We start from the raw sequence: 25,343 nt of genomic DNA on the forward strand, positions 1-25,343 counted from the left end.
TGGAGGCCCCAATAGAGCTGTCCTTTCTGCCCCTGTTTTTTTTTTAGACTTCACCCACAATAATCCTGTAGCCATTAGTGCTCTCCATAGTCAACTGTACACTTCATATCCACAGCTGCTAAACTCCTATCAAGCATACTTTCCCGAGGCAGCACAGATTAGCACGTCTAAGGAGCTGAATCTCCAAAGTAACAGGTACACTGTTTATCCCACTCATAAAGCCAGTCTAATAGATGCGACACAACTCTTCTCCTGTCACGGAAAATAATTTTAATGTTACGAAATGTAATAAGCAGCTTAGTTCTGCGGCAGGAACAGCCCATAGAAACCACAAGATATTGATAAACAATTTCTCTTTGAGCAAGTGTTACAGCACATCTTGATCTTTGGTCCTTTGAGATTTTCATCCAAAGAGTGAAGCACCGCGTTCATCCACATTTCTATCATCGCGGGCTGGTGTTGGTGAAAGGATTACATAAATATCAAGCTACATTTCAGATGCCACAGTCTTCTGTAGCCACTCGTTAGACCCAGGTCTGCTCGAGAGCAAACACGTGTACACGAACTGTTGGCAGAATATATAAACTATGCTGGGGCCAGAGCTTAGAGGGTCATTAGGCTTTCTGTCTCTGTTAGCGAGTAGATTTGCTCCTGTATTGGAGCTGTTTCACTCTGTGTTCTGACTGTCATACATCCAATGAGCACTGTGCTGTCCCCCATTAAATTTGCAGCTGCTTTTAAATGACCCCAGCTGCCAAACCCCTCAAAAAGAAAAGTCCCTCTTTTGAATTATAAAGCGACCAGGTGTGTGAGTGGGAGAGGGTGGTATCGTTATCACCATGTTGGGTTTTTTTTTGTGAGACTTTCTGGTAGACGGTGTATTTCTGTGTGAGGGCTCGCTTGGCAAAATAAACACACAAACCGATATCTGACTGCATACAACAAAGCTATTATATAGTCGAGATTCTTGCAGTGGCATGCTCTTTGCTTACAGCATTTAGGACAGCTTTTTCCATTTCAAAGACAGGATGGAATATACTTTGGGGAGTAATCTCTCGCTTGCAGTTGCCCTGCACCTTCCACCCTACACAACACTGGCTACACAACATTTGCCACACAACCTTTCATGGAGACTCTCTGTGTCTCTGTCTTTTTGTATTTCATCTCAGAAACACACATGTAAACAAACACATGCATACATATTCCAATGACTCCCATCATAGCCTATTATAATATTATTTTCAGGCTGTGTATAACCAATTGACCAATCTTTCTCTCTTTACCTCTGCACTGTTCACTGACAGAGACTCAGGTTAAAACCAACCTTCACTACATGCATGCATTCATACATTAAATATGTGTAGTGTATACAGTTGCACCTAAAATTATTCAACCCCCATTGCAAATTTTGCAAATTTACAAACTTTCAGGTGTTCAATGAACAACTCAAGATGCCACTTTTAATGACTACTGCATATTCAAAATTATTCTACCCCTTCTTGACAAGCATCTTTAGTTCTTAGTAGAGCACCCTTTTTGCTGTTATTACTTCCTGCAAACATGATGCATAGCCAGACACCAGGTTCTGAGAGCATTCCTGAGGAATCTTAGCCCATTCCTCATGGGCAATGAGGAATGGCTCTCAGCTCTCTAATGTTCTTGGGTTTGTGTGCTGCAACTTCAAATCCCACCAAAGACTTTCTATGGGATTCAAGTCAGGCAACTGTGAAGGTCACTTTTTGTGAAGCCAAGCCTTGGTGGACTTTGAGGTATGCTTGGGATCACTGTCCTGTTGGAAGGTCCAAGCTTCAGCTCACAGACAGCATGTTTTCTCCTGGGATTTCCTGATTCTTGGTTGAATCCATCTTGCCCTCCAAACGCTGCAGATTTTTCAGTGCCAGAAGAAGCAGAGCAGCAGAGCAGCACCAGGGCATCACCGAGCCACGAGCATGCTTCACTCTAGGGTGTTTTTTTTTTTAGTGTATGCCCCATTATTCCTCCTCCAGACATACCGCAAATCCATAGACCTGAAAAGTTCCAGTTTTGTTTCATCGCTCCACAGAACAGAAGCCCCAAACGTCTCTGGCTTATTTATATGGTTTCTTGGAGTTTGAGCATGGAAGCCTTCAGTGTTTTGTATGCGCCTTACTGTAGAAAATGAAACCTCAGTGCCCGCTGCCATCAAGTCTCGCTGCAGGTCTTTTGCAATGACTCAAGGCTTCCTCTTTCTTCCTCTTTCTGCCACGTCCAGTAAGTGTAGCCTTTAGCTCTGAACTCACTAACTATGCTTCCAACAATATCTCTAGGAACATACAGCGCATTTGCTATCTTTTTGTACCAATCTCCTCTCAACTTTTTGGGCAATTCTCTTGACTTACCCATAACCCATAACATCACTGTGAACAAACCCCCTAGCCAGTCTGGGTATTTGATGTGTTCTGTCTCAACACACCTGTTACAACTGATGAGGCCCTTGATTAGTTACAATGTCTCCCACCCCCTACATGAGACTGTAAGAGCCCTGGAAAGCTCCATCAGTGACAGGCTTCGTCACCCACGATGCTCCAAAGAGAGGCATCGCAGGTCCTTCCTCCCTGCTACCATCAGACTTTACAACCAAATCTGCTCCCCGTAGACCAAAGACCAAGAAAAAGGAACAAGTGCAATATTTCATATATATTTATATATTTTATATTTTCCCCATGTCCAATAGCCTTTCTATCTCACCTCATTCTTTCATTCTTTCACCATACATAATTTTTTGTATATACTGTACATGTAAACATATATATATATTTTATTCCCTTTCTTTGTATGTGTGAACTGCTGCTGACTTGAAATTTCCCCATTGTGGGATAAATAAAGGAATATCTTATCTTATCTTATCTTATCTTATCTTATCAGGTGTGCTTGAGACAACACCTAATTTACAAATGAGTGCTCTTATGAAGGATTCTATTCCAGGGGGTTGAATTATTTTTAAACTGCAGTCGTCATTAAAAGTGCCATTCTGTGTTGAATTTGGAGAAATGACCTGTAATATTACTTGTGTTGAGCTATTCCAATTGTTCTTGTTTGAGTTGTTCATTGAACCCAGGTGACGGTTTGTAAATTTTGCCAAAACACCTAATTTGCAATGGGGGTTGAATCATTTTAGGTGGTGTACCAGTGGTGGGTAACATTAGCTGGAATCTAGATTAGAAAGCTTTTACTATGCGCCTGTCTGTGCATTTGTATGTGTGTGAACATGTATCCAAAAAATAAAAATTTCCCTGCTCTGCTTAGATATAAAACCTTTAGCTAAAGTGAATCAAATATTCAGGGAGTCTAGATGCAGCCAGAATTGTAAAAGAGTCTAAACTTCTCAATCTAATTTTCATCTATTTAAACTTTTTTTTTTTTTTTATTTAGCATTAGCATTAGTATATAGCATTTTACACACCACACAAAATAATCCGTGCTGCTTTGTCCTGCAACTAGTTCAACCTGCACGCTGAGCCCCCTTGCAAGCAGAGGCAGCAGTAATGGGATGCGGGGAGCATGTGCTTTTCACCAGAAACGTCTTTTCAGAGTGCATCCACCTGTCAATAAAGAGCAGTTTCTAAACATTCGGCGCACACAGTGGTGGAGGGGGCTCTTCACTGTCTGTCAGAAATGTCCACAGAGGGTCCTCAGATTTTTACTTGACCATGCTCGGAGCGCTGCTCAGTGTAGCAAAATCTTGCTTTCAATGAACGAATGGATAGCATAGTTAAAAAAGGGTTTCCAGTTTCACCGGCACTGCGCTACTCTCGCCTCTGGAGGACAGAGAACCAATCTCAATAAGGGCAATGAGGATGCAATAAAGATACTAGGTGTGAACACCAAGTCAAGATTGGACTGATTACTATCCAGATAACGTGTCCTGATACAGATCCATTTTTAATACCAGGTGTAAATGGACAGTGTTTCTCTATAATGTATACTCTAGCCTGCTCTCTTACCTAGATGCAGTCTGCAGATAAATTTGGCAGTTATTGATTTAATGAGAACAGGCACTCAGTAGTACTGATGTAATTCAGTTGTTACCCTTAACAGTACCAAGTTTGGTACCCAACCCTAATTGTCTGGTTTTAATGTTCTTTGTTAGTTTTCATCTTCTTAAACCTGCAGTGGCAAACTTTTGTCTCCCACATGTGGCAGTGACGGTAATTACACGAACAACTAATGCCTACATTGTCGCTGGTTGCTTTCTTTTTATAGTTTTAAGCCTTCATCTGAACATCAAATTTCAAATTTCTTGGGCACTTCTATGGTTTTCTGTCATAGGCTCCAGTGCATCACTATCAGTGAGCCAGCGCATTGATACCGATTTAAAACTCTGGTAAACTGTGAAAATAGATTTCACAGAGATTTACCTGGCGATGATGAGCTTAATTAAAACTGTGAACCCATTTGGCAAGGGCTTGAATGTAATGGACATTAATTTATATTTGAAGGTGTAGCTTAAAGGATCAAGTTCATCAACAGGTACAGTCACTAAAATATGAGAAATTATTTAAAACAAAATAAACTGCTGGGACACTGCAGGGCTTTAATGCCCACTTATTTATTGCACCAAGGTGATGTTTCAAGAAAATTGTATTTAAATATTTAAAATGACCATTAAAGTGTTGTCTGGAAATTGGAGGTTTACCAGTTTTTGATTTTATGACTATACCTATCTAAATAGTTTTGATCATGGTTTGAATAAAGATGTATAGCTCCGCACTGCAGAGGTAGACAATCACTCATGTAGCTGATGGATACCCTGAAAGAGGATTGTCATCTGCAGTATCTCATATTTAAGTGGGTGTTTAAGCCCCCCCAATGTCACATCCTTAGACTCCAAGTGTAGTAAACAGCGAAGGAAGTTGATGTCAGCAAGAGAGGGAAGCCATATAAGATGAGAGCCGTAAGAGGTTGAAGAGGTAGACGGCAATGTACCAGGAATCACAACTTCCCTGCTTATTAATTCAGAGCTCTGTATAGAAATCCCATTAGTGATTTTAATAAAAAGGGGCATCACTCAAAACTAGGCGCTGACACATTCTACCTCCCTTCTACACGTCAAGTTTTTCTTTGGTCCCTTCTTGCACTATTTCCTCTGTTCTCCTGCATCTCTACCTTCCCTTTCTCTCTACATGAAATGACATCAGACACCTAATAAATATTTCACGATACTTCTTTACCCCTGTGCAAATAATGGATGCTATAAAAATCATAAATACATTTCTCTCCATCCTTGTGTGTGTGTGTGTGTGTGTGTGTGCGCGCTTTCGCGATGGAGAGGTGCCTACAGTATTCGTGTCAAGGCTTAGAAGCTGTTATCATCAATGACATTGGTTGGGGGAGAGTCATGCATGTAGCAGCACGATAGTCTTTGTTTCTCTATTTCTTTACCTGGCTTTCTTTGTCCCAGATTTAAGCCCCCTCCCCCCCCGACACACACACACACACACACCCATGCCCTGTCCTACTTCTTTTATCACACCCCTGACTAGGTGGCCCCTAGCTCTCCACACTGGAAATGAATTGGTTGATATGCGCAGTGACAGAAACCCAATAGAATTCGCTCATACAGACTGGTGACATTTTACTGCAGGTGTGTATAAATACAGCATCTTAAAATTCACTATGATTGTGGCATAAATTTGTTGAGAGGTTACAGTATGTGAAACAACAAATGATGTTTTATTGTTTGTGTTATATTGCTTACTATGTCATGATCTCACCCTAATATTCTAATAAACATACAATGAACTTAACATGGGCTGAGTCCATCTGCAAGGTTTAAAAGCCCCAACCAAGCTTTGATTAGCATTTTATTGATTACTATATGTTACAGCAAACTGCAAAAGCACTTAATTTACTGATTTATAACAGTTTTGTGGCTGAAGGCATTTTTTGTTAGTTGTGTTTGCACTAAATCAAGGAAGCATAGCCTTGGCTTTAAGAATAAATGCCAATTCACTTGCCTGACTTTTATCTGGAAAGGGAAGGAATCATCTTGATTCATTTCTTTTATGTGTAAGTATTCTGTGCAGCCGCTCTCCTCATCAAATATCCAGGAAATTGGGCTCGGATGTAAGTCATCAGAAAAATGAAGCATCCAGGGGTTTTAGTTCCCAAATTAGCGTGGCTTTATTCTAGGGTGATGCTGGCCAGTTTTGAAGTTTTCCTTTTGCTTTATTTCCCTTTATCTCATGGAAAGCAAAGCAGAGATGCAGACAATTATTACAAATGACTTAGCAAGGTCTTTATATAAACATGCTTTTAGCTTTCATCCCCTTGTTCTTCGGTTTGACAGCAGCTCAGTTTGAGCACGCTGCCCTGTTGTTTTATTGTCTCTGTGCATTGCAATGAACTTTGATTTGCTCTTAAGGAAAAGAAGTGATTTCTCAAGATTTCCCCTGCTGCACTGACATGTGTGGTGAAATAGCAAGTCAGAACTCAGAGGCTACTATACACCATTACGAGGTGTTTAAAATGTTCTGGCTTCGTGTCTTCAGTGGCACAGGATGGATGTCTACTATAACTGCCATTACTTTCGGATGTCTGTAGTGTACGCCGGTCTGACACTGTCACTGTCTGTGCAAAAGTGCACACAAAGTGCCTTACAAACAGTAAGGTGTTCGGTGATGGAAGCCAACCTATGCAGACTTCTAGAAGCTACTTTGTGTCTGACTTTCGATGGACATTTTAAACACAAGGACGCATCACTACACAAAATCATCTGTCCCTCCACCCTGCCACTCTGCGGTTACTTTCTACATCAGTTGTCACGCATACGCGTGGACAGTCAACTGGAAACTGTGACCTGTATACATAGCTAAGGAATCTTCATTCCTCCAAGACAAATCTGGCCAGGGAAATCAGAGGCCTTTAATCCCCCACCCCAATCACTGCAAACAGGTTTACACAACACTTAAGAAATCGGCTTACCGGAGAAGGCCTACTGTAACCCTGATACTTAAGTGTCTAAACACGGTGATTCTGCCTAAGATAACCCTTCTTATGAATGTTGTCTAGAAGTGGTTCTACTTGCTGATTGATAGTCTGGGCCGCAAAGCAATAATGTAACTTTGGCCCAAAAACGTGTCACAGCACTGCTACAGTGTAGTAAACTCTGGCAGGACAAGAGAAGACTGTAAAGAAGTCTAAACTTTTTCACAACTTTTTACTATCGCTAAACAACCCAACCGTTCAGGGAGCAATCTATGAACAGGATTAGCAACTAGACATCAAATTTTTACAATACTGAAAGATCTGCCTGCCAATTTAATGGCTGCTTTTTTTAAAAAAAAACAAAAAAATGATACTATTTGTTTTGATGCCAGTATCGACTTTGCCATCATCAATATGCCAAGTTGCTGACTCTGTTTGCAGTCAATAAACAAAGTGCTTTTGGATCGTGTGAATCTGAATGTTTCTTCAAGTGAAATATCCTCAGATATATTTGAAACACCTTTACCTTTGAAATCAACTTTTACAAGAAATGGGTACTTACGGACTATTACAGCATTTATTGAAAGTGTCTATTTCTTCTTCTCACGCTAGCCAATCAGTGGCTAATGGACACTAATACAAAGAAAGCAGCAAGTCTCACACACCATGAGTGCCCAATCAGCCAGTGCTTTTTCAAATAAAATCCACTTCAGTAGTTGCTGATGGAGGCCCGTGGCCTGATTAAGGCAATTACTACCCTGTGTACCTTTACACTTTACCCCATATGTATATGCGCAGCCCTCGTAGGCTGATGGAATACGTCAAAAGTCAATCTTATGTGCACAGACCTATAGAATAAAATGATGAAAAGCCCACACATTTAGCTTGATTTAAAAGATGTGATTGTTCGTTGTGTGGCTGCAATTAGCCCACATTTAGTCTTTGAATAGAGAAATCACCTCCTTGGCAAATTAATTAATGTATTCTCCATTGTGTTTTTTAAAGCATTTATTGTCGAAGTGGCTTCCTCTAATGTTTCCAAGTCTGCAAGAGTTCGAGACACCCACGGTGTCTGCACCACTTCTGATTGACTCATACTTTCCAAACCGACACATGCAGCGCAGTATCTTTTTGATTGCTCGGCAAACGCAGAAACTCATCCATATTCGTATGGTTATTCAACAGCTTTCCAGGGTGAATACATCTACATTTTTTTTCTGTTTCATTAATGAGACACCATACAGTTATACAATGAAGCCAGACGTTTTCCTTGATGTACCTACACATAGCAGCCTTGACATTTAACCCGATTTTCTTTCGTTATCAAGTGTGGAATCTCACAGTATTGAAATAAAGAAGAATAGATCACTGAAGAGGTTTCTTCCACTGACACAAAGGTGAGGGCTCTCCTTAACCGCTCGCTATGAAGGCCGTAGAGGCAGAGAGGACGACGAGCCTTCATGGAAGAGGTGGTATTTGGTTTGCAGGGTGCGCCGTTACCCTCAGCAATGTAATAACACCCCCACACGATGACAAAGATCAGGCCAACTTGGCAGTCTGACACACTGGGCCACTGTGAGGTCCTTACCATGGGATTTATTCTGCCTTTGCTGTAAAAACCTTATCTTTTCCCTGTCGGCTGCAGGTCTGCCCTGACAGCATGCGGCTTGAGAGGAGCCATCATTAGGGGAAACTATGCTATGTCCACACAGCGGCCAATAGTGTCCCACCACTAATTCTGTTTTCCTCCCCCATGTGTCACCGATGGGATGTTTGAGAAGCAATGTGAGGAGCTAATGGCTGGAAGGATGTAGTTTTTTTTACAAAATAAAACAAAAAAATTAAAAGATAAAAATTAAAAACAAACAAAAAAGCCATGCTAAATGCACTTGGTGCATTGAGCACTTATGTATGAAACTAATAAATGTGTCATTCAGATGAACAAAAAGCTAGAATTTTGATTATCAAACAGCACATTTCACATGGCGCTCATTTCAGCTCAACGAGCCAGTAAACAGTTCCTTGATTTGAATTTTTTTTAGAAAATGCCTCAATTAAATCAAAACTCAAAGGCAACACATCATAATGAAAATATGAAAAAACAACCAAAAAAAAAAAAAAAAAACACAAGCTGTATGTTGCGTTTGGATATTTTTAGCTGCTGGTGTCTGAGAATGTATCTCAGAATATATAAATAAACATCAAAATAGTCGCAGCGCCGAGCAGAACTTTAGAACCGGAAGCCCCGCAGTGTGAGCGCACCCTCTGAGCTGCAGCTCCCAGCGAAGAGACAGAACTGAGATGCCGCTGTAGCTGTGTGACTGCATGTGCATGCTCGCGCGCAGTTCCGTGTTTAAAGTGGGTAGAGATAAGGACAATCAATTCAAGTGTGTTGTTGCTTTAAAAATATTCCACAGTGAAATTACTAGATAATCATCATCACTACCACTTGGGATTATCCGCCTTGGCGTGCTTTAATGTCCCAAAACAATGGCATACAGAAACATTTTGCAGGCAAATGCTGTTGCGGTAACTGTCTTACATGTGTGAATATTTGGAATCACAACTCCGTGTTAACAACTGCTTGTGTGAACAGATGGTAGTCTCACACACACACACACACACACACACACACACAGACAAACACACAGACATATGCATACACCAGAGACTGGGAGAGATTGTAATGGAACTGTCCGTCAAGTCAAATCAGTGACAAACATGGAATGTTTCAATCTATTCCAGCAGCAGAAGGGAGACAGAGGGCTTTCAAGAGGGCACGATAACAGCAATGAAATGTCTTCAGAATATAGATTCACAACAAATGGATATTTTAGGCTGTTCAGGGCCATTTCAGCGCCTCTAAAAGCAATTATGACAGTTATTTTAAACACTTTTTTTTTTAATAGAGTAGGTATTTGAATCAATCCGGCTTGGAACGTGTTGGGAAATGGCAACAGGACAACAATGTTTTCTTGTGTTTGATGCCGGTTTACTGAATTCTTTATTAAACCAATAATGTGAAATTGCGGCGCGAATTCTTTTTATGACTCAGATGACGTGACGAATAAGTTATGGCAGTTTTTAAAAAATGCTGCGGCATCCCTCCAGGCACACGTGCTTCTGTGGGTGTTTGAAGTTTCCTCTGTTTGGTTTTCAGTGTTTGCATATTGTGCGCATGTGCTGTAGAAGTGTGTGTGTGTGTGTGTGTGTGTGTGTTTTGGTCTTCGCCCATGCACCTGCACGCGGGAGGTAAAAGGGTTATAAATCACTGTCTCTGTGTGCGAGCATATGTTTGTGTTTTTCTTGCCTTCTCGGCCCGTTATGAGACGCTGCTCATCCTGACAGTCGGAATGGATGGCAGTCATTATTTATGATACCGTCCACTCGTCACCGTGTGTTGTCACCACGCAGGCTGTCAGCTGCCACAGAATGGTAATCGCACAAATGCCATTCGGCTAGAACCTGGTAGATAAGTATCTGTATGTTGTAAATAACTGCATGGTGTTTTCTGCTCCGTACGTGTGTGTGTGTGTGTGTGTGTGACTGAAAGAGAGATAAAGACAGGTTGGATGGAGTCTTCTCCACTCTGATCACATGCATGTAGCAGATTAGATTTCCAATTTAATTCTGAGACGGCTTTCAGCCTGACGGTGACACTTAGCTGAGTGTTGTTGTGTCTTCCATATAGCATTTCATCATCACGCAATCATTGTCACAATTTGCAGCATCCACACCAATGCAGACATTCACCGCGCTTAACTTTGCTGAAACTTTTCAAACTTGAATAGCTGAATGACAATGCCATTATTTCATCTTTACTTATTTGATGTGTCATTAACACATCAGCAGCGACACTCAGGCAAGAGCTTTGTTCAGTATTTTGAAGTTTTCTTCCTCGATAAAAACATTTTAGCAGCTGTTGAGAACATGTTCAGATGATGGATTTTCGTTAGAATTTCATGGTTTTGAGTGTTATCCAGAAAAAAACTAATTTATTTATTATTTTTTTGCATGATTTACAGTGATTTTCTCAGTCTTACACTGACACCACCCACTTTTTATTTACACGATTAGTCTCTGCTGCATCTACTTGACGTTTTACACGTGAACCCTGCATTAAACTTCACAATGGTCCATTTTAGTGGCGCTATGGCACATGCCACATAAAGAACTACGTATGCGTCTGCTCTTGGGTTGTGCTGCAAGAAAAAACGAGGTACAACAGAAGAGATGACGGAACCCCACCGAGGCAACGGGGTGGTTAGTTGGGCTTCAAATCCACACCGCTCGCCACTTTCTGTTTGTGTATTTCTCCCTCTTTGTCTCTCCCCTTCCCCTTATGGTGACATTTTTCGTGGCTGTATGATGCCTTGAATGACAACGAGGGGCTCTTTGGAGTGTATGTTGGCGGAGTGGCCTGGCTGAAGGAGATAAGGAAAGGAGGCTGCACACATGCAGGCACACGCCCACACACACACACACACACACGCACACTGTCCATGCTTAAAAAAGGACATGAATTCCTCCTTACATACAAATCCAAAGGAAGTCATGGTATCATTCTCTAAATGTCTTTCTGTAATAGGTGTAGTGTCTGCAAGCTTTTTGCTCTCATTTGTCAGTAGTCCTGCTATCAACTGACATTGTCAACTAGTACCCAACAATCAATTTGAATTTTAGCACATGTGCACAAGCTACATCACAGACATTCGTCACACACACCTGTTGCGTTGCACTACTTGAATACTGTGTGAAAACACAAATAGCATTTCAACAAGAGTGCTCCCCGTAAGCACAGATGCTCATTAATATGTATAACCCTACCCAGTAACTTGGGGTGATATGCTCACACACACACACACACACACACACACACACACACACACACACACACATACACTCATATTCTCTGCCACATCAGCGTAGAGCCCCAGCCCCAGCTTGCCACCCTGCCTTGGGGATGGCAGTGGCAGATGGCGCCTGTTCAGAAGTGCCGGGTACCCAGATCTGTTGGTTGGAGCGCCGAGAGGCGCCGTTGATCATAGAAATGAAGTGGAGATGACACTGATCACTCTTTTGCCCGCTCCCCAAGCTCCCTCACTTTCAGTAAATGCAGAGGAGCCGAGAGATACTTGAGGTGCAGGGAGGCTAAGGAGAACGAAGGCGGTATGGGAGGTGAATGCAAACAAACCAGTCTTTAGTCTTTACATGGAGGCTGGTGTCTGGAGGAATTGGAATGCAGACGAGGGAGCGCTACCAACTTGTTAACTAAAAACAACACACAAAACGGTTGAATTGTCAGTGATAAGCCTGAGCAAAAAACAAACGGGAGGAAAAGAAAACACCTCTTGATTGATTTTGGTATTTCTGAGGCAGCTCTAATTATGTGCTTTTGTTACTGACACTGATGAAATACTCAGAAACAGTTATTGATTGGTCTGACTCTTTTTCCAAGGCAGATCCATTCCACTACAGCTGGTATCAATCTTTATCCCAGTTCCAGGTGCCTTTTTAGCCCACCAATTAGTCTTAATTAAAGGACCTTATATGGAAATTGATTGATCTGGATCCCTATAATATGGCCTATTCCTAAAACACTATCTCATTTGTAGTGTTGTTCAAATATTAATGTTGAATATTTAATTTATTACTTCAATTAAATACAGTCTTAATATATATATATTTGTATCCTTTTATCACAAAATGTTGTGTCTTGTAAGCCATCCAAACGTTTGTCTGGACATTGGTTTGATTTTACAGATTACTTAGACTAACTCTATTTATACAGTAGAACAACTAAATGATCATTTGTTGGTTTGGGTTGATTTCGATCACTCGCTGCACACTACAGTGCCTAACATGCATTATATATGCATTATATGTCACGGGGAAGGGTGTGAGTCATTATGGTATATTTTGTTGGGCCCTCTGATTTTTAAGTGCTGCCGCGGTATTGCAGATTAGAGTGAGTAGCTACTATCTACAAAAAATACTCAGAATTAAATGTGTTATCATTATTCATCCTAGTTAGAAAATCCCACTGTGAGTTTGATTTTTTTTTTGTCTAACAGCAACTTGGCAAGCAGATACACAGCTTACAGGCACACAGGCCACACACATATCCTCCTAAAGAGCCTCACCAGAGAGAAATTCATGGACAAAAGAGTGTATCCCATTGAGAAAACTGCTTCCTTTTTCATTTTCCCTCCTCCCCCTGGTGAGATAAAGCCCCTTTCTTTGGTATAAGACACACTGCATAATTGCATGTAATTGGATTTAGCAGTTCAGTGACCTTTTGGACAGTTTGTTGGACTTGACAGTGGCCTGAGTGAGAGAAAGAGAGAGACAGAAAGAGAGAGAGAGAGAGAGAGCGAGCACCACCATATTAGCTAATGTGTGTGTATATACTGTACATGTCAGTGAGTATGTTTTAGGCTTTTGAGAGGTGATGATCCAGACAAGTAATGTCAGGCCGATCCCTGGCGACCTAATGTCAGATACTCAACAGTGGTCTTTAGCTAGTCCTGACACAGCAGTGTGCATGTCCTGACTTTTTAACACTTGCTAATGTTATCACTCTTGTGGATCACCAGAATCAATCTTTTTATAGTGTCACATAATAAGAAGTTCTAATAAGCAAAGGAGAGCAGTGAAGGCCACAGGGGATTTGAGTTCTTTGTGCCTTGAGCTGGCACATTAGCATTCATAGAGTATCATGGATTAGAGCGGTAATCCTCGGGAAGCTTGTTTTTTTTTTCAGTTTTCCGCAATATCTTTGGTGCTAACCAGTCGTGGCTTTGGTGTTTTTACACTGCACTGCACAGGGACTGCGCTTATATCAAAGATTGAAGCTGGTACTGTGTCACCTCCATTACACATTTTCCATCTGTTTGTTGCTTTTACTCGTTCAGTGATTCTCACTGATCATGCTAAGTGTTCAATCAGAGCAAATAAACTACAAGGCAAAAAACTGAATCGCTCCCTAGCGAACAATTTATTGAACCAGGGGAAACCCACACACACTGGATGTCCAAAATGATAAATCTGAGTTTTCATGAACTAACAATTCTTATGGGGAAGCAAACTGGACTTTCATTTAACGAACAAGGTTGGACATTATTTCCGTAAGCCAGGCTAATATCCGGTAGAACTGCAATGGGAAAATCCATGAGCAGCAGCGTCCACCATAAGTGTCTAATCTGCCCTCTTCAACTTGCAAACTGGTGACCAAGTAATGACCCTCTGCCATTACTTACACAGTGAGGGGCAATGGCACAATATTTAGGAGTCCCTCTCTCTCTCTCTCTCGTGTGCCTTGTGAGCTGCCAATCCACAAATTTCCTCTGGGTTCCCTGGGGATGAGCTAATCCAGCGGCAACTTCTATTCAGCCGCAGACATACTGCTAGGAACAGACCATGCCATGGAAGGGATGAGGGCATTGAGTGCCAAATAGCTTATGACTCAGGCAGCACCAAACCTCTCTGATCTACTGCCAGATCCCTTGCTGGAGGTGGACATAACGGGCGGAGGGCGGAGGAGGGTTGGATACCCAACTCCTGATTCCACGTGAAAATATTGCTTTGTGACGAGCAACCTGCAGCTCTGTGCTTCTCTTTTCTCCGTTTTTTGAGACAAAAAAAAAAAAATGCAAAGGATGCAAAAATAGCCCAGAGAACAGATTGAGTGGTTTTCTTAAAGAGCTGTCGTGGGGCTCGAAACAGCACGGCGGATCCGAGGATGAAGTCCTGACAGATGGGATCAGTGAAGCCTAGCATAACAGCCCTATCTGATTAAGCAATCCTACACTGTATGAGTGCTAGCCAAAATGACGGTGGTGCTGAGGGTTTTGGCGACAGTGCAGATGACAATTTTTACTCCACATACAGCGCATTGGAAAAAGTACACCTTTGCACGAATCGGGTTTGGCTGCGAGATCACACGGACTCGCACGTGAGGCTCTCGTTGGTCTCCGGAGGGCTTCTCAGGGCGATATTTTAGATAGCCAGTTAGCAGAGAAATGGATGTGATAAATCCGTTTCTGTCTTGTTTCACTGTATTTGATGCATCAAAGTAACATACTCTAAATATACTTTTGGTTGTCCTCGGCTCTAATTTCGACTTGCTTGTTTTATATAATGGTAATGTAATAAAATGCAAATGAATGCAGGTCTGTGTTTGTTCCACTCGTCTGCACTCCATCAGTGTTGTTATGTATGCTGACGAATGCTTACAGTTAAACAATACAGCTTTGGCAATTTAGACTTAATGGGGTACAGGATTCCTGACTATATAAAAAGGATTTACCCCCGAAAGGCAATTTTGCTCCAGTGCGAAGATTTGTGAAAGGGTTTGGTTTATTCCTTTGCCATATACCTACAGTCTCTGCTGAGTTTACCTCAGTGGGCAATGAACCAGGAGACAGTATTTTTGTGAATATCATTGCTGCTTCAATATACCCTTAATATAATTAGTGAAACCTTTCATTTGATTTTATAACCTTTTTCTTATGCAAATCCCCCTTGACATTTTAGAGTTGAGCATTATGTATTTGGATGGATAATGTAATGAAAACACACAATGGCTAGCTTAATTGCTTGCAGAGACAGATGCTGAAAGGAAGAAGTGAGCTCCACAGTGAGGCCAAATAAAAAAAGGGGGCCAAAAAAAAGAGGGGATGATGGAGGTTAGGAAATAGGATGAATGAAAGATAAAGACGTCCAGAAAAAGCCAAAAAAAAAAAGAGGATACAAAGAAAACATTATCAGTAGATGAGAATGACAGACGAAAAAAAAACAATAGAGAAGAGAGGAATGTGAAGCAGAGTGTGAATACACCAGTATGCCTGTTGTCATAGTAGGAAAGATATTGGAGCCAGTTGCCATGCCAACAAGGGTCGGGCTGCAGCATCTCATGCATTTGTCCACAGAAGGCCCCTAAAAAGTGACAAGTGACTTTCAAGAGAAACAAAACTTGGAAAGAAAACAGTTCTATGACGTTGAGGAAAAAGAAATGGATTTGTGTCAGTCTTTCCTCTCTGACCTCAACGTTCTTGGGCCGACTACAGTAGCTCATACATTTCAGGGAAATATAGCTGACACTTCAAGGTGGAACACTCCACGTTGCTAAAGGAAAAGTTATTGATGAAGGCAATGAAGGGCTTTAGGCATTTCCAGGCTAGGCCGGGGGCGATGATCAGAAATATGGGTTCTGCCTGAGAAATCCTAAATCTGCTCAAGTGGTTACATTCATGTGTAATTTGTTTTAAAACCGTTTGCATTAACATTGTTTCACTGATAGTCCTCCCCAAATACACACAGGCACATACACTGGATGCTTTTTATTTCCTTTTTGTCTCGTTAGTAGAGGTTTTTGTCAGTGAGCATCATATGTGAAACCCCCATTTCAAAGCAGCGCTGGGCTATTTCACAGCACAACGGCACCAGACATCTCCTACATTGTGTTTAACACTGTTGAAATATTTGTTTACAAGGTTCAGTGCCGTTTAATTTTCTTGTGATCAGCTCTCTCTCTTCTCTTCCTGCCTCTCTTTAGCTCCTTGTGCTCGCTCGAACTCAGGAGCCCTTTTGTTTGAATATGCAGAGGACTTCTCTCTCGCTGGTATTTGTTCAGTTTGCCTAATTAGAGTTTGGCAAGATGAAAGCAAGCAGCAGGGCTTTTTGCTCAGCGGCTGAAACTAAACAAGATACTGTTGTGTCTCCGAAAGAACAACTTGAGATTTTTTGTTTCCTTAGTTTAGGATTAAGCTCTGCCGTTTTGTGGCATAGCTTCACCTTCATATGGGCGGACTGGCATTTTCTTTTTTGACTTTTCATATGAACTGACCACATGAACTGACACATACATTGAAAAAAATGAACAAAACGCTCCCAGTGAAGGTCCGTCTTAAGAACGCATGTCAATTTTCAGCTTTATGACAATAGCTGAAGTGCACAAGGCTTTATTTGAAGATAAAATTGAACAGTTTGATTAGTTAATTCATCAGATTCTCAGAAAATAGGCCCATTAATTATGAATTCAATTGTTACACAATTTTCCATTAATGTTGCCATAATTGTCCAACTCTCTTTCCAATGACAACTTGCAGGAACTCTGCAGATTCTATGGTCTAATGGTGTTTACCCGACCCAATGAGCTAAATGAAGTTCAGTGCGTCGACTCAGTAGGAAGACATTAAATTTCCATTATGGGATGTTGTTGTAGTCACCTGCTGAGACCCACCCCCTGACACAAGACAGGAAGTCGCCCTGTCAAAACCTCACGGGAGGCCACATTTCCAGGAAAAGTCATTACAATTTTATTTTTTTCCCCCAACATGAAACTACAGTTCACCGCCGTGCTGTTAGTGGAGAGGAACAGGATATGTGCTCCTAAACGCCGGCTGAAGGGAGAAAATTGTCAAAATGAAACATTAAGCATCGACAAATGCTCAAGGCAAGGTGCTATTTTGCACTAATATCCCTGTAGATTACTTTGCCTCTGACTTGAGCTTCCGGCTCAGAGGACCGGACAATTTTTTGTTCTTACTTTATGTCATTGACACGGCTTTGTTTTTGCAATAGAGATGGCAATAATATCCAAACATATCTGCCTGTACAAATCACGCAGTATACTTTGGAGCTGAACATTGCTATTACTAGTGAAGGATGCTGATTTCTTTCGTCACTTAGCACTTGATGCTGCATTGATCGCCCTTTTTTTTCTAGTTGCTGATACTTGGGACACATTGTATGAATCACATTCACTCTGGATACTTTTCAGCAATTTTACATGAACTGAAATTTGAAATTCAGCATGAAACTATATAATCAGACTAAGTAGGACTGCAAGAAGAATATGAGCTAAAGGAGGACCAAGGGTTTGACGTAATGCTAGTAGCTTTGGATAAGTTCTGTGGTCTGGAGGGCTGCCCCGTTTTGATGGTTTTGAACATAAGAAAAGCAAAATGGTTGCATGTGCTAATCGTCCACTTGAAGACTGCCTTCCTTCCGTTCTCCCCCCCCCCCTCCCCCCATCAATGTCGCCTCTCTCTCCATCACATCTGATGTTGCAATTACAGCTTCCAACATCCCAGGAAAAAACTGTAAAGGACGGCATGTGTTTAGTTATCCACTCCCCATTTTCAGCTTCCCTAATGAGCAGAGTCCTGAAGTGGCAATCAGAGGCATTCATTTCATGAAATTGACTGTGGAACGAGAGCGGATGGACCGGAGAATGGTTGTAGGATGCATCTGCAGCACTGGCAGTTGAAGATTAGGAAGAGGAGAGGAAGGACAGATGGATACTCTGAGAGAGGACACCGGATCTCAATGGGGACTAATGATTAGTTTTGACCTCCATAAATGAAAGGAAAATAGAGGTCAGACTTAGAATTTATTGGTTGTCGCAAGAGGAACCCAGCATGGCTCCTCCAGGCCGGAAACCCAAAACAGTTGGTAACTGGAAAAAATACAAACAGTGGAAGGACAGGCGGAAGATGGTACCAGTTTGAAGGTAGAAGGTGCACTTCAGGATGCTATGTTCACCATATTATACATTTCAATTTAATTTCACTCCTTTTATTCTCATATTTACAGAAAAAAAAGTTTGCTTGCTTTGCCCTTTCTCCTTCAATGCTGCTTCAGGATTAACAGATAGATAGATGAATAGATAACTATACACACACACAAGTGATGGTTGAATGAATGCAGTGGGGGTTATATAAGCTTGTAAAACACTTTAGCCCTTCTGAGCATCCTTACACTGTCTTGTGTGAATTAGCATAAGTGAGGAAATCATCAACACCCCGTCTGTGTGTTAGCTTCGATGGCTAAAACATGAAATTAGTCCAAATTCTCCAGCTTGACATATGGAGGTCCAATTTATTTATGAACTGTTTAATTAAGATGGAACGGCAACTGTTCAGATCTCTACCCCTCACCATCTCCAAGGCGCTGTGATTTATTTTTCCAGACATATCCCATGACATATTAGCTGTGTTTTAATGAACAAAATGTGCGAGTCAAAGTGATTCACTCAGCTTTATGCAGTTAATTAGAATATGTGAGGGAACATAATATCTCTATGAGAAACCTTCCTTTGTAAGTCTTAACTATGATCTCCCCGCGCACAGGATAGACAGTTATTTAGCCAATAAACAACAACAAGTGTTTGCAATAGGGGAGAGCCCTAATTTGACAAGTTACAAAGTATGAAATGTGTTATATCTTTAATTTTTGCAGTATACGTGGGACAGTGCTTACATTCATTCTAAAACACAAGAGCTGAAGCCAAGACAAGAAATGTTTTTCTGGATTATCTGTCACGGCAGCATTCATTTGAACATTCTCTGTCTGCAAACCTTGGCATGTGCGATCTTAATTATGTAGTGTGGCCCTGTCTAATTCTAACTTTGAATAATAAATCACGTCATTTGACAGGCTTCCAAACAACTTAGTGCATCGTTCCTGACAGATGATGGCTGTTGCTGCTGTGTAAAGTGGAAAGTGACCATAAAGATTTAATGCTTCACTCGCTCAGCTTAAGTGCCTTGCCTGGGGTCAACAGTTCCCCAGTGGTATTTCCAAGGAAATCAAATTCATGCGCACGCACACACACACACACACACACACACACACACACACACACAGAAGAGAATTCTGAATTGCTATAAAAGGACTATATTCTTCTTTTGAAATACCTTAAGAAATTAGGGCATTCTGCCAGGAACCAACACACTGAACACTGAACCAATAAATAAACCTGTATATATGTTTTTGGTATATTCAGAGTATAAAGAAATGAATTAAAAATATATATATATGTCAATTTAGTCATAAAGTGAATTCTTAAAGGTTTCCACCTCCTGCTTATTTCACTGAATGCACAGCTAGTGTAGTGGAGTGCCCTTTTCGCTTCGTTGTTGCTGAAATACAGCTGTGCCTTTGCTTCAGATTTGAGCTTTGCACTTTTCACATCTCTGTGGTAACTGGTCAGTTGAGAAGCGACCCGATTTGTGTTGCGACGCAACAATGGGGGATACATACAGTATGCAGTGCAAACTCTAGCATTCAAGGTGGATGGTCTGCAGCACTGTTGCAGGGTGAGTCTGTAAAGATGGACACACTGGTAGTACTGCCACTATAATATCTAATGGCCCCTGTGCTGTATACAAGTAAGCCACAGTCACAACAGCTAAATCCTGCAGCCAATATGGACGTTTCTCAAAGTAATATTCCTTCCCTACATCTCTTTCATTCTCTGTCATCTCCAGTGTATTTCAAAGATGGTTTCTGAAAGTTAAGAAACCACTCCTGCAGCTGTTCATTATGCACCACCACTAACTGCTCTTACAGCCAAAACATGACTTACCTGCAGTGCACTGTACACAACAGGTAATTGACTTGGCTTCATCCCAGCATTGCTTGCTATTCTTTTTATTTTTTGGCCGATATGTCAGGAAAGGCGCGTTGATGCTCGACAGACCGATGGGCTGACATCTCTGAGGATATACGGCATGCACTAAATATTATGAGGCTGTTCACATACACAGACTCAAACGCTGGGAGAGAGCGACAGGCTGCTGTTCAGTCTGAATGGGACCGGGCATTGCAGCTCAGCACTGCTTGCTGGGGGGGGGGGGGAGGATTTCGACTTCTTCCTCATGTGTAGCTTGCAGGCTGTGCCAGACGACAATTGTCCACTCAGACACAGCATATATTAATAACGTTCTCTGTGCAAAACACACACACACAGTTACACCTTCATGAGATGTCAGAGCCGCCTTCATCGTATGTGCGAACGCAGCATCAGACTTGTATCCTAAAATCACACTGAGCTGCATTCTGTGACTCCACACTATCAGTGGGTCGTCGCGGACCCAATGATCAAGATTTTCACTCGATGTTAAAAGTGTAGAAATGCGTCTCTTCCTTTTGAAACTGGGACAAGCTCTCTGTTAATAATTCAAAGCATTGAAAGACATGGAAGCCTTTAACATCAGTCTATAACTCTGCAAGATTTTAGAGGTCTTCTTAGCCTCTTACCTCCTACTATCTCTCCCTTTCTCTCTCATAGAATAGATATCCACAATGAATTATTAAAGCACTTTAAATTCTGCTACAGTTTCTATATTACTTGAGCTGTGCAAAGACTCCATGCATTATAGATCAGCGTACTCAGATGAATATTATTCACATTCAATCAGAACCATTTTCCGACATCTTTTAAGCAGATGTTTTCACAAATTGCCCTGGTTTGTTTCTGAGCCCTCCAGAGGCATGCCTGCACTTTTTGGCAATGGGAAATACACAACGATGATTACGCTGTGAAACTTTATCCGTGCCCGGGCCTAGTAAAAGCCAGTGATTTGTAGATGTGTCAAACGTTTTGGATATTGTGGAGTTTTATATCTCGTGCCAAGGGGTACACCAAGCAATAAGCTGCCCATAAAAACATTTATTGTTCTTATTTTATGCTTCATGACTTTTACACACCTCAATAGTTCCTGCCTTTTTTGGTAATGCTCACTCCCACTTAAGTCATCAAATGCCGCGTCCTCGAGACGTATGTTGTGTGACCACCATTTTGTGATCCGCACGTGGGGAAGAAGCTTTTGGCGTCAGCGTGGGATGTGCTTACGAGAGGCAGAGTAATGTGCGGTGACCATATGCTGGCGAGCGACCTTTGGAGGAGGGTGCTATCTAACGTGCCTTCCCAGTACCACAAGGGGGTTGAGAAGCAAACGCGTTCTTCCTTCTGACTCAATCTGTGTGTCCATCTGATGAATGAGGGATAGAGTAAGTGAGAGGAAAGGAAGTGTGGAAGACCTAGAAAGGGATAATGATGACTTCCATTTTTCTTTGTCCCCCAAGAAATTGTGTATTTGTTGCTCCTGAGACTCAGCACATCTGCTTGTGTGTGTGTGTGTGTGTGTGTGTGTGTGTGTGTGTAGGATGATGATGCTCATCATAATCTGTGAACATTGTGACGGATTAATGTTTTACAAGGTCATTCAAGAACAAGAACACGCTGTACCTGTTGAATGCTGCTTACAAAACAGACATTACTGTAATCATTTCCAAATTTTCTTGCACCTTGTCCTAACATGATCTGTGTGTCCAAGTAGGGGGGGGGGGGTAGTGGGGAGAACTCTAGAGGTCTTTTCGACCGTAAAACCCTTGATGACATTGCCTGTCTGTCTTCGTCATGCGGTATCTAGCGAGACGCTGGCGTTTGATCCACCAAGAGTCATTTGAATGAAATCAGTAGTTTGCAAAACAGTAGTGACTTGTGTTCATCAGACCTGAAAGCGGAGCAGAAGAAAGTGGCAGATGAGGAAGAGAACAGGAGGCAGCTGCAGCTGGCTGATGGAAGGCTGGACGTGGAGATGGGGGAGCAAAGAAAATGTGGAAAAACAGGGGGGGGGGTGCGCGGAGTGTGCCAGATAAGACGTACGCATGTCTCCTCCTAATGACAGAATTATGACCCTGCTCCATCTGCCACTCAATCACAGCTAGCCAATCGGAGCTGCTCTCCAATCAGCGCTGGTTCCGTTAGGCACTCCCATCTGTACTCACCGCAGAATTAAGGATGTAATCAAATGCTCAGATGTCAAGGAGATGGGGAGACTCATAGCTTGGGCTCCGGTTTCGTCACATCCCCAGTGTGTGTGGCAAGCGATACCGCTTGTGGCTGTGATAATTTGATTTGGGTTTCAATATTGATGCAGAATGGCAGTTAGGAGAGGTGGAGCTTTTCCTTATGTCTGTTGTGTTCGGATGCCTGACAGTGATCAGTAATTTAAATTTTGAGTCACGCCGCCTCTTGTCTCTCTCAAACCACTTGTTAGTGAAAGCCGTTACATCCTGATCAGAATCTGGCATGTGCGGAGTCTGGCATTCTATGCCAAGAAAACATAATGTGTGTGACTGGCTGTCTGTGTTAGTGTGTAGGTGGCCTTTGTGTCTCTGTTCTGGGAGAAGTGTAGTGTGAAAAGTAGTTATTTTGCATGGACTAAATCGCAACTTTGTAATTTCCTGATATGAAACCTTGCAATGAATTTCTCCTTTGATTGAGTTGTGGCACACCTGTCTGTAAGTCTCAGGCTGTCAGGCTCTACGCCGGCTGTGAAGATACCTCTAACCCTCCTCTTCACCTTTTCTTGTCTTCTTCTGCCATGAAATTTCGCCTCTGTCTTCTGCCTGCCTGGGCTGAACGAGGCCCGGCTGGGGGTATTTGAATGATTTGGTATGCAGCGACGGCACCGTTCTGTTTTATTGCAGGAGCCTTCGCCTTATCTCCTTAATGGATTATGAGCAAGGGAACAAAAACAGAGGGAGGCAGAGTGAGAATGATTGGACTCCCTGCAAAGGGCCGGCAGGAAACGGACTGCAGCCAGATAAATAAAACACTCTGCCTGTACATTTCCTTTGCTCCTGAATCACAGATGTTATTAAGAAAGAGGACAATGGGAACAGCTTGTAGTCAAGAGTCATTTGCTTTTGTAGTCTTTGCATTCTGATTCACCTGCTCACTGCTGGTGCTGTAGATGGATCAGCTAGTCTGCGTGTATGTGTTCATTTGTTTTCAATATTAGACACTATCTTTTTCTTGTTTGTCTGTCGGAAAAAAAGGCAGCAAATGAATTTTTAAGCAGCCTTAGCTATCAGGAACCTCAGTCCAGTGTCGATGCACAGAACTCACAGAGACAAAACATCAGCTGCACGTGGAAACAGGAAGGTTTAAGGTCGATTAGTGCTCCTATAAATACTCCTTTTTGCTGCTGTTACAGTTCTGAAATCAGTATTTTAACTCATCCTTGATTCAAGAGGATGCGTGAAAGGCTGTATTGAGTCACTGAGTGATTACATTTATAGTTTGCTGCGTATCTTCCACATTAACAGGCCTGTTGATTTTACCACCACTGGCTGCAGGAAGTGATCGGCGCAGAACACGTCGGTTTCTTTGGAAAAAGAAGCTCGTAGTATTTGCAGATCAAAGCATCAGGCCAAGAATTCCAAAAACGTTTCATGTTAAATAGCCAGTTCTATAGCTGAATACTAATAAACCGCCAGCCATCAGGGATGCAAGCTCTTTTCAAGTCTAAATGTTTCTTTCAGGTAGCGAAAAAAAAACTCAATTCATCCTGCATGTGACACTCCTGGTCGTGCTGATGAATGATGATGTTTGGAAGAGAAGGAAAAAGCACAACACTCCTAGGCGGCTCCGCTGTGCTTAGGGGTTATTTAGATTGAGCTGTTGGCTGCTGGCGCAGAGACTCTTATGTTTGAAATGGTATTGATCATGAAAAGACAGGTTGGCTTGAAAGGATTTGACCTTTTGGGGCTTCTAGTCCAACAGACATTATGTTGTTGATATTCTCTGCTGCCTGGGGTTAAATCCAATTTGCTTTAGCCTCGCTTAAGGCCATAGTTAAGACCATGTTTCATTTTTTTTCTTCTAGGTCTTGTTTCGCTGTTTTTACGGTTTGCTTCCAGTAATTCTTTCCACAAGGCACGTTAGTCTATGTTTACATGTTTGAACAGATATTGTGCTGTTATGTCCCCCCTGTGCTGTATCCTGGCTGAATATAATATTTTACACACTAAGAGCTATTGTTGCTTCGCCACATATATGGGTTATTGTAGTGCGTGCAACGGTTTGAACATCACTGAGGCCTCAAGGTTACTTAATGTTACTGTACTACTGCTTACCAACAACGGAACAAGTTCATTGTGGACGGCTTTGTTTTGAATCAATTGATCTGCAGTTTTGGCAAGATGTGTGTACTGTAGCCTGCAGTAAACTAAATGGATATTTTGAGCTTCTGTTGTGATGCTGTTTACTCACATCTGTGTTGGAATAATCTTTGGCTTTTTATAGGCAACACAAAACATTTGATTCTGTAGCGGTTTTTTTTTCCAGGTTTATCTCTGACCCTCTCAACCTAAGACCTTGCAGAGCTCAGATTCTTTTTTTTTTTTTTTCTGATTCGAGTACAGTAAGAGACGAGGAATCCAGTTCAAGCCTTTTCTGCCAAACAGTTCTCTGTGTGTTCCATAAGTACTCCAGAGGAAAAAAAAGCATTTGTGAGAGCAATAGCCTTCGGGGGTTGCGCCAAATGAAAATGCTTTTTTTTCTAAACCCCCCACACCTCACTCAAGAAGTGTTTGCTTGTTTTCTGTTACTATTCGCTCTCTCTCTTTTCTCTATCTCTCTTTCTCGTTTTTTACCTTTGATTTGAACTCTGACATCCGAGTCTGCCCCAGGATGTCTGTCACAAACTGCAGTCCAACGTTGTGACAATGCTTTTTTTCTTCCCGTGCCTTTTATGACCTTCTTTTCTTCCTCTTTCTGTTCTTTTTTTCTGTTTTTT

The 25,343-nt window shown here is 41.8% G+C and overlaps 1 protein-coding gene across 1 annotated transcript in view; it reads left to right on the plus strand.

The window, feature by feature from the left end:
* The window catches only part of nrxn2b (neurexin 2b), a 520,316-nt gene that overhangs the window by 58,375 nt on the left and 436,598 nt on the right, over nucleotides 1-25,343 (plus strand). The window lies entirely within an intron of this gene.

This window comes from Pempheris klunzingeri, chromosome 23 (genome assembly GCF_042242105.1).
Source record: "Pempheris klunzingeri isolate RE-2024b chromosome 23, fPemKlu1.hap1, whole genome shotgun sequence".
In the NCBI taxonomy this organism is placed as follows: Eukaryota; Metazoa; Chordata; class Actinopteri; order Acropomatiformes; family Pempheridae; genus Pempheris; species Pempheris klunzingeri.